The 10,588-nt window shown below is 41.9% G+C and overlaps 1 long non-coding RNA gene across 1 annotated transcript; it reads right to left on the bottom strand.

Annotated features, from left to right (window-relative positions):
• Positions 1 to 1,804: 1,804 nt before the first annotated feature.
• LOC121821168 (uncharacterized) lies at positions 1,805 to 10,020 on the bottom strand. Its single transcript, XR_013043375.1, has 3 exons — positions 9,676 to 10,020; positions 3,105 to 3,393; positions 1,805 to 2,164 (listed from the first exon to the last, which is right to left on the bottom strand). It is a non-coding gene; the product is annotated as an uncharacterized LOC121821168 (long non-coding RNA).
• Positions 10,021 to 10,588: the final 568 nt, after the last annotated feature.

The following is a 10,588-nucleotide window of genomic DNA, read 5'->3' as shown; positions in this document are numbered from 1 at the left end:
CATGAATGATACACACGCAACAGTCAATACATAAATGAGTGGATGTCAAGGTCAATAAAGACTAGAATCTATGCAGAGTCCCAGAGCTCAAATGAAAATATGACTACAGGCCAGGGCATTGGGGGTAGCAAGTGACTAGCCAACCCCAATTACCAGAATTTTGAAGCAATGTAGAGAAAAGAGATTTAATTTGACCCAGCTACTCCAGCCATGTTTGAAGGACCTTGAGCCAAAGCACAGGACATTTTTAATATAAGCATTTCAGATGATCTGAAAATACAGAACATCTCTATCCCTTCCCAGGCCATTGTCCTGGCTGTTCACTTTGGCTGAATTTCCGCTGGCTTCTTGGGTCTCTGGTTGCTTAACAAGGCTTTGTGCTCAACATTTTCAGGCCTCACCACAGCTTCCTTTCAACTTAGCACAGCTAAATCATTCAGTTGTCTAGATCTCAAATTTCAACAGATTCACTATCTTGTATTTGCTCCTCACAACACGGCCCGGATGAATTTTTATTGTTTATGCTTTTTAAATGTGTGTCAAGATATATAAGGCGGGCGGTGGTGGTGCACGCCTTTAATCCCAGCACTCGGGAGGCAGAGCCAGGCGTATCTCTGTGAGTTCGAGGCCAGCCTGGGCTACCAAGTGAGTTCCAGGAAAGGCGCAAAGCTACACAAGAGAAACCCTGTCTCGAAAAACCAAAAAAAAAAAAAAAAAAAAAAAAGATATATAGTTGCTATAGACATGATTATTTAAAGCATCTAGTGAGGACTATAAGGGAAAGATCCTCGGGACAGAGGTGAAAAAGAACAGGAAGCACATTTTGGACTCTGGGATTCTGGATTGAGATCTCTGAGCACTCTGTGGCACTGGGTGCTGGGTGACTGTAAAATTTCTCTTTCCAGATATCCTCATCTGTGACGTAGGCGCCATTAGGTCTATCCATTGCGAAGGATCCTTTGATATCTCTGTTCTCACCAGGGTCTCCAAGGCCCATGCTTTTCTCACCCAGTCCTTCTCTATCTTCTCTCCCACCTCTCCCCAGTTGTTCCTTTGGCTCCATCCAGCTACACTGTTCTGAGCTGCATTCCTCAGTCACGCCCAGCAGTCTCTACCAAGGGCATGCCACCCCTTTTTTCTCCTTGGAAAGTCCTTTCTCCACGGTAACTACGCAGTTGCTCCCCCATGTCCTCAGGTGAGTTGTTCAAGCTGAAACCTTCCCTAACCACCTGCGCAACATGAACTATTGCACTGCCGACCCCACGGCATGCTCCCTAAAGATTTCCCCAATGAGTGCTTCTTAGTCACCATCCGCTCTTACGACTGCCTGGCAGATTGCTTCCTTGTTTTACGGGCTGCCCTTAGCTCCACCGACTACATGGAGAGTTGGGGCTGCTGCCTCTTTTGTTCATTACTACATCCACGGCAACTAGAAAAAAAATAATGGTAGGGGACCAAAGAGGATCATGGGGAGTGAATACGATCAAAATATATTGCCATGCATGAAAATATCATAACAACATCCATTGCAATTAATACATATGCAAATTAAAATGTTTAAAGACAAATGCTGAAAGAATGACTAAGGAAATATATGTAAAGTGCTGAAGTCCTGCACAGGTATTAGCATGTTGCTGCTAAGTGCAGAATATGTAAGGGGTCATCATGTGAAAGAAAGGTTACAGAATTTTTCTTGGTGATTTAAAATTTAAACTCACTTTGTGGCTTAGAATCTCAACTTCACTCTGAAGCTATGTATTTTGTACAGTTTAAAGGGTAACCGAAGGCAGCCATATTTGCGGTTTTTGAATGAGCATATTTATTAAGTATACAGTGATCCAAAGTCAAAGAACAAGTAGTAGTAGAGAGAAGTAAGCCACCATGAAATTGGGCACTCAAAAGCTCTAGCAGAAACCCACTGAGGGAGCCCCTAACTTAAGGCAGCCAGCTGGGGTTCCTAATTGAGAAGTCTGGACAGAGCAGAGTATCCCTCCAATGAGGCTTTTGAGTAAACGAATAACAGCAGAGAGGCAGGCAGCACCATCAAGTGGGGCTTACACGTTTAGCAGAAATTAACAGAGAAGCCCCTTTAAGGCAGCTGACTTGAGTTTCTGATTGAGAAGTCCAGACAGGGCAGAGAGGAGCATTCCTCATGTGAGACTTCCTAGTAAAACAACAAATAGAGACAGAGACATTCTCAGGTCAAAGGTTCCCAACATCCAGCGGAAGGGGGCTAAGGAAATTGAGGCAATCAGCTGGAGTTCCTATGGCATTTCCCCCCATGGCTGAATTATAACTTCTCTTTCACATTGTAGGCCCTTTCATATTACCGTATAAACTATAGTAACATCTGTTGGAAATAGTCTACCTTTTAGCTGTTCTCAAGGGCAACATAGTTCTACTCGGGCTTCTTTGCTGTTACCTTGCCCCTCTATCACAGAATTAGCCTATGCCCAGACCTTGGAAGACACTTTGAGACAAACTTGGATCAGAAATGGGAGGGAAAGGCAACCTTCCACCCAGAGCCAGCTTCTTGGTGATTTACCAATTTAGCGTACATGACACCATGAAAGTAAGTGCTAACTTTTATCTAAGGGATCAGACTTAAATCACCTTTGAAGTAGTGACCAACCTCTCCAGTGAGTAACTCAAGGCTGCTCCGTGATCCAAAACAGGGATCACCTCCTAAAGAGGTGACAGGATGGGTAGCGGAGGGAAGGACAGTCGTCACTTCCTGAATAACATCCCATAGACTGGTCACCGCATAGGATGCCATCACAAGATCTGGATTCAATTCATTATTCTATTTAATAACTGAGAAGAATAAAATTTCCTCTTCCGGCCGGGTGCTTTAATCTCAGCACTTGGGAGACAGAGCCAGGTGGCTCTCTGTGAGTTCAAGGCCAGCCTAGTCTACAGAGTGAGATCCAGGACAGGCACCAAAACTAATAGGGAAACCCTGTCTCAAAAAACAAAAACAAAAAAAAAAAATACCCTTCCTGAATCTTGGGTTCTCTTCCTTTCAGTTCATGTAAAAACAGCCATTATTTCCCAATGCTTTTCTTCATGTGCAAATCTCATTTCTAAGAAACAAGGCCATGTACCTGAAATTTTGCAAGCCATTCATCTCTACACAGGCAGGAGGTCATTATTATTGTTTAGTGAGAAGTGTAGGCACTACCGGTTCCCTTGACCTCAAAAGTATGCCACTTAATCATTTGTACAAGATTTTTACTTTGAGGTGTTAGGTTCTGTTTGGCAAGTTTGTTCCCAGTCTGTGACTTTCTTCACTTCAAGCTTTGATAGCTGTCTGGCACATCCCCTTTCATAGTCAGATGGCCCTCCAGTGACTCAAGCTGCACCACAGACAGTTATCTCACTCGTCTCTGCAACCTGGGAGAGAAGCAGGATGAAAAGTACTTTGAGTCTGGTGAGTTGGAGGAAAGCAGAATCCAGAAACCAGGTCGATTTTCCTATTTCTACAGGCCTGTGCCCTCTGTCTGGCCACCCTCCATCTCTACTAGGAGTCCATCTTATGGTTTCATCCAAGAAACAGATGAAGGAATAGTGGGTGGGTGGGTTTTCACAGAGCTTTGTGAAATCCTAATTGAAATAATAATCACTCTTGTTGGCCATTCAAGCAAAACCTCAGGCTGTCTTCACCCCTGGTGGCTTATCCACATCATTGACGCAATTACTTCACAATTAAGACCATTTGCTTAGACACTTGAGAAACTGGAGACCCCTTAGTCTCCATGAGACTTTCAGTCAGCCCTATAATTATTAAACAGAGATAACTAAGAACACACATTGTCCAGATTCCTATTTGGATCCATAATTCTAAGACTAATAATTCTGAAGTTATAATAAGAAGAATAATATCAGTAATAACAAATAGCAATTCTGTTTTTTATTATAACATTCCCCTGGGTACTGGGATGGTAGGAACACACTATGGAAAACAGATATGTTGACTTCTATCACCTTCCTGGAGTTAGTATCTGAGACCCCAACACATATCAATAGGACAGTGTTTCCTGTCAGCAATATTTGACCAATAACTAGTCTTTCTCTGAAAATAGAACTTTGGGAATGTGTAAAATTTAGAAAGGCATGAGGTGGTGAATACTTCCTGAAAGTGTTAGATTGAGCTTTTCTATAATTGTTTGCTTTCGTGTTCTTCTGATTTTCTTAGAACTTGGGCCTATCCCCCAGCAGCTGTAAGCACAGCCTTATCAAGGCCCCAGAAGTCAGAACAACAACACTTCCAGCCCTGCCATCGTCCAGGCCCTTGGATGGCTCTACAGTTCTCTCTGGTTTTTCTCCCTCTTTACAGTGAGCACAGTAAGTCTGTCATTTTGTGAATGATAGAACTAATATAGATCCAGATCAAGATCATTTAGAGTCCACATGTTAGCTGGAGCCCAACTGTCTTCAAATGACCCAATAATGCTCAAAGCTCTGCTCACACTTGACAGAGAGACTTGGTCTTACATTTGACTTACATCTTTCTTGGGAAAATAATTTTATAGTCAGGCTGACTGATTTTCTGCTTCCACCAAACTACTTCACACTGTGCGTCACCTACCCACATTCTACCTTCAGGCTCAGTTCTCCTCCAGCTCATACTCTGTGAGGCAGCACCCCCACTCACTCCAGAAAACCACCAACCCCAGGGTGTGTTGTATAAGGCTTCTGGTTAGAGATGTGGGAAAGTGGCAAGTTTTAAGATGGCAGCATTGCCACACAGGGCTGGGGGCCATTGGCAAGGTGTCTCAGTGGGGAAGGCCCTTGCCATCAAGCTTGATGGCCCAACTCATCAAGAAGGCCCATACCCATGGCCTACTTCTCTGAAGGAGATAACCAAATCCTGAAAATTGTCTTCTGATCTCTCTCTATATGTCATGGCACATGCGGGCCCACATATGTACACACACACACACACACACACACACACACACACACACACACACACACACACCATACATACATACATACATACATACATACATACATAACTAAATATAATAATATTTTAGTGGAGAAAAAAGTATGCATGAACATGCTTAAGTCCTTAGGTTAATCTTCCCCTGTAAGTTTCTTACTGGCCTCTCCAGCTCTGTTGCCCAGCCTGCACCTGACCTTCTCCAGACTCTGGCTCTCTGACTCCAGCAGCTCCAGGTTTCCAATACCTTCTTGAGCATGACGGCTTAGCATTCAGTGTTAACATCTAGTCTTCATCTTCTTTCCCAATATGTTCAAGCAGGCTGGTTTTTCAGTACAAAGGTTATCTGTTTCAGAGAAAGGTTGCCGTTCACAGCCAGGAGGCAAACGTAGCTGCCAGTAGGTGTGGCCTCTAATAACACTGTATTTTATTGCGCTGTGTTGGAAAACTCTGTATCTTTATTTCTAAATTTGTATTATCAGTGTATACTCTTTGTACAAAACGATGGTGTTTAGTACAATATTTTCATCCATGTGTATCATGCACTTCGCTCATGTTCATCTCCATTCACCTCCCCACTTCCAACTGGTCTTCCTCTTCACAAATAATCCCCCTTTTACTTTAAAGTAACACACACACACACACACACACACACACAAATCTGTGTTTCACATGTGAGAGAAAATGTGACATTTGTCTTTCTGAGTCTGGCTTATTTTATGAATCATAATCTACAGTTCCATCCATGTAAATGGCACAGTTTGTTCATGTGTGTATGTGTGTATGTATGTGTGTGTGTGTGTGTGTGTGTGTGTGTGTGTGTGTGTGTGTGTGTGTGCATACTTTTGTTCCTTTCATCATGTGGGTTCTGGAACCAATTCAGGCTGTCATTCTCGAAGGCAAGCACCTTTATCTGCTAAGCCATCTTCCTGGCTCCTTAAGGAGACCTTATTATAGAAAAACATGCTTCCAACACAAGTTCAAGACCTGCCTAAGCTATAGAGTGAGTTCAAGGCTAACCTGGGCAACTTAATGAGATTCTGTCTTAAAATAAAAAGAGAAACAGGGCTGGGAATATGGCTCGGTGGTAAAGAGCTTGGCTCAAATATGTGAAGTTTTAAGTTCAATTCTTAGTATGTGGAGGGGAAAAAATCATATTATGTTTCCTTGCTAAAAATGAAGAAACATTTTTAAACATTTAAACATGTACACAAAATCTAGTCAACAAATGGGCAAATGAATGGTGCCCATCAAGAGCTGTTGGCTATAGAACACACACAAACAGAATTGTATATATGATACATACATGCACAAATGAACTTGTGTCATTTGCATAGATAGAACTGTAGGTCAGCATGCAAAATGAAATAAGCCAGACTCAGGAAGACAAATGTCACATTTTCTGTCAATATGTGGAATGTACATTTAGGTAGAGGGCAGCGGGAGGGAATTATGCTAGTCAAGAGAAGACTGGGTTAGGGAGGATAGTGCCTTAGAGCCCAGAGTCTACCTCAAGGAACTCATAGGCAGGAAAGGCTTTCATAAAGATGGAAAGGAGAAATGAGGGAATAATGAGCAGAAGGGTTATATACGGAATGACATCTTCATCTTCATCATCAAGGGCATGTGACTCTTTATATTTTTCCTTTCTCTGGTCTGAATATTTCAAGAGACCTTTTCCTACTGGAGAAGGAACCACAGACACATTTCTTTTCTTCAAGCCAAACACCACCGTGATTTATATGCTTTGGAGTAGCTGATGCACACACTTGAAGAATAAGTGGGGGCTTTATGTACGGTGACATAATCTACCGGTCACCAGAATTGGGGGTTCTCAAAAATCTAAAGCATGACTCAGCAGTTGACGTCCTAGTCACTCAGGTGTGGCTCCTTTTTGAGTGTACAATGATGAGCAAAGGGAGGGAAACACCTCCCAAAGGTCAAAGGGAGCTGATGTAACTCTCTAGAGGGAAGCTGCTGGGGCGCCACCATCACGGCTTCTCAGTTCCAACAGTCCACCAGGATCTTTACCACACAGCACTTTAACCAGCACCGACCCTCAGCTCCACTACCTGGAACAGGCTTGTCCCTGCACCGGACATGGCTGGAACTATCTCTCCCTTCAGGTCTCAGCCTGAGTATCATTTCTTTCTGGTCATCCTTCAGCCACATTTACCACACAAGTGATACCAGCATTCACCTTCTTAGATTTTTTTTTTCTCCCTTTGTAAAATACACTTGTATCTCTGATTGTTTGTCCATCTGTTTGTTTATTGTCTTTCTCATCACATCAGGAGTCTGAAAATGCTTTCAGAAGTTGATCGTTTGATGGTTGGTTTTGATTTTGAAGTGTAGTACCAAACTGGCCTCAAACTCACATGTCTCCTGTGTCAGGTTTCAAGAAATAATGGGTAGATGCCACTACATCCAGCTTGCAAATGCTTTCTGGAAAGAGCCAGATAGTGAATACTCCAGATTTGTTCCATTCAACGTTTGTTGTTACAGTTCAACTCTACTGCTGGGCATAAAAGTAACCATAGATAAGTACCCATACACACGTGTCCCCGTAAAACGCTGTTGATGATATTGACTTTTATATTCCATGTGTGTGTCATGAAATTTTATTCTTCAGTTTTTATTACATTTTGAAATATAAAAATCAGTTTTAGCTTCAGGTGACAGACTGTGATTAGCCTATGAGCTGTAGTTTAGTGAGTCCTGGAATAGACTGTAAGGTCAAGGAAATGAAATGAATTCGGTTCATTCACGGTTGAGTCTCTAATACAAAGCACAATGTTTGGCACGTCATGGACGATGTGTACTGTCAAGCTCAAAGAAAAAGACTTATTAACCAGTTGGAAGGCCAAAGGAACAAAAAGATAATAGTAAAATTCTGAACTCAGGAAACCTCCCATGCAAAAGTTGAATGTAGGCTACTAAATACCCACACTCAAATATCTGTTGTCCTTAGCAAAACACCATTCCTCCACAATATTATGAGAGTTCAGTAGACTTAAAGAAGTCTTCTGAAAGCATTAGTATCTATGAGGTTTAAGAACCTGTGATACCATGTGGTATCACATGGTTTACTGTTTTCATGGTTTTGAGATGAGAATAATTTATTTGTTGGTAATGGAGGGAGCTGCTGGTTCATACAACTCATTGAGTCTATCAAGATTTGGATAGTTTGAGTGATTTTTTAAATGGTAGAATTTAGGTATTAAATTTAAATGATTTAATGTTACTGAGGAAGCTAAGAAGATAGCTCAGTCAGTATGGTACCTTTCACAAAAGCTTGAGTGTCTGAGTTCAGATAACCATTGCACGTGTAAAAGCCTGGTATAGCAGCCTGCATCTTTAACCCTACTACTGGGGAAGAATAGGAACAAGGACAGCTCGTAATCCCTGAAATCACTCATCAGCCAGCCTAGACCAGTCCATAAGATCCAGGTTCAGTGAAAGATTCAGCCTTAAAAACTAAGACAACTATTACAGAAGATACCCAACATTGACCTCTGGCCTACTCATACAGCCAGACCCACACATACACACTCACAGATACACATACATGAACCATACACACCTATACATGAAAACAAAGTCATTATTGATTCAAAATGTGAGTAATTTAAGATTTCTTTTTTTTTAAATAATGATCCTAATTTTTAATCAAAGTAGGAATGAGTCACAAGAGAGGCACATGATTTGTGTGTTTGTGTGGATACATCTTACATCCTCAGAGGCAACTTTCATAAATGACTCTAGTATTTTAATTACTTTGAAGTTGAATTATTCTTCAAATTTTTATCATTGCCTAAACATTCAACTTGTCCTTGGCTCATCTGTTGCTGAAGGCTTTTATGTTCACTTCTAAGGAGGCTTTTGTATTTCCAGTATGCAGGGAGAACTTTTAATTTTCTAATCTCATGTTTTTGGTGAAGAGACTTCCCTTTGAGAAAAGACTCTTTGCCTAAAGTCCACTGGGCCTGAGAATAAAAATAATAGGGGCTGTTTTTTAACTCAATGGAGAAAATCATAATCAATTTCATTACATTCATATTTATTCCATACATCTTGGGCATTTCTCCATCTCTAAACATAGGCATCAACATTAACAGTATTATGACTCTGACTTCAATTAAAATGATATATATTTTTATATCCCCTTACATATAATGAAATGTACTTTGTGATCATTGCAACTTCACAACTACACTAGTTATTAGATTTACTGTGAGCTCACTCTGGGACAATTAATTTAAGGATCTAAGTACAAAGGATTTATTTTTTCTAAAACCCCCAAACACTGAAATACTTTTATAATTGAATTTTAATACAATTTCTTTTTTGTGACCCTATGTACTTCATTAAATGAATTTTTTAAGTAATTCTGAGAAAGGAGTCTATGAGCTTTGCCAGGCTACCAATGTGTTCTATGTAACCAAAAAATTAAAAATCCCTGCCCTGAAATAGCACCCATGGCCTCTCTTAACTCCTTTTCTCACTCTTCCTTAGGGGAAAAGACCACTGTAGTTTAGAATGAAATGTCTTTCCCATAGGCTCATGCTTTGAACGTTAGTTCCTAGCTGTTTGGGTATTTTGGAAGGCTATGGGCCCCAGCCACTAAGGGGATGCTTGTGGACGCTCCAGCCTAGCCTCTGGCTCTACCCTGCTCTCTGCTTTGTGGTCTGCCATGACATAAGCCGTTGCCACAGGCTCCACCTTCATACCTTCCACACCATGACAGATGGAGAGCCTCTGAAATGATGACTGAAGGAAATCTTTCCTACCAGATGTTTCCATCAGGTATGTTGTCACAAGAGCATAAGAGTAATGCAAACTTTATTCAGTACTTTTCTGTAGCCGCGATAAAATGCTATGGCCAAAAGCCACTTAGATGAGAAAGGGGCTTGTTCTAGCTTACGGTTTCAGAGTGGGCACAATCCATCAGGGCAGGGATGGCATGGCGGCAGGTGTGTGAGCCAGCCTGACAGTCAGGAAGCAGATAGATATCATTTGATGTGGCCACAGGAAGCTAAGAAGAGAGCAGGAAGTTGGAGCCCAGGGACTTACTTCCTCCAGGAAGTTGGAGCCCAGGGACTTACTTCCTCCAGCAGGGTTCCACCTCTTAAAGGTTCAGCTCTCCCAAACAGTGCCAACTGGGGACCAAGAGTTTCCATGTATGAGCTTATCAGTGACATTTCTCATTTCAACCACCACACAAACCTACCCACCTAATGCATAAGAATTTATAGTGGCTAGGCATGGTGACATACGCCTTTAATCCCAGCACTTGGGGAGGTAGAGGCAGGCAGGTATCTGAGTTCAAAGCTAGCCTGGTCTACAAAGTGAGTTCTAGGATAGCCAGTGCTCATAGAGAGAGAGACCCTGTCTCAAAAACAAACAAACAAAGAAAAGAAAGGGAGGGAGGGGGGAAGGAAAGATGAGATTATTAAATGAGCACAATGTGGATTCAACCCATCCCGTCTTTTGTGTGTCCAGTGCAAGCTTGTGCTCACGGTGTCTCCTTCCTCTTCCTCCTCCTCTTCCATGTCTCCCTACCTCTCTTCTGTCTGCTCTTTACTTTGAAGAAAACTACTCGAGGAGGCTCTGACAGTGGGGAGGCCTAGAGTCATCCTGCTC

Source organism: Peromyscus maniculatus, chromosome 11 (genome assembly GCF_049852395.1).
Source record: "Peromyscus maniculatus bairdii isolate BWxNUB_F1_BW_parent chromosome 11, HU_Pman_BW_mat_3.1, whole genome shotgun sequence".
Classification (NCBI taxonomy): Eukaryota; Metazoa; Chordata; class Mammalia; order Rodentia; family Cricetidae; genus Peromyscus; species Peromyscus maniculatus.
Note: the sequence above shows the minus strand (reverse complement) of the source record. Positions and strands in the feature narration are given on the sequence as shown.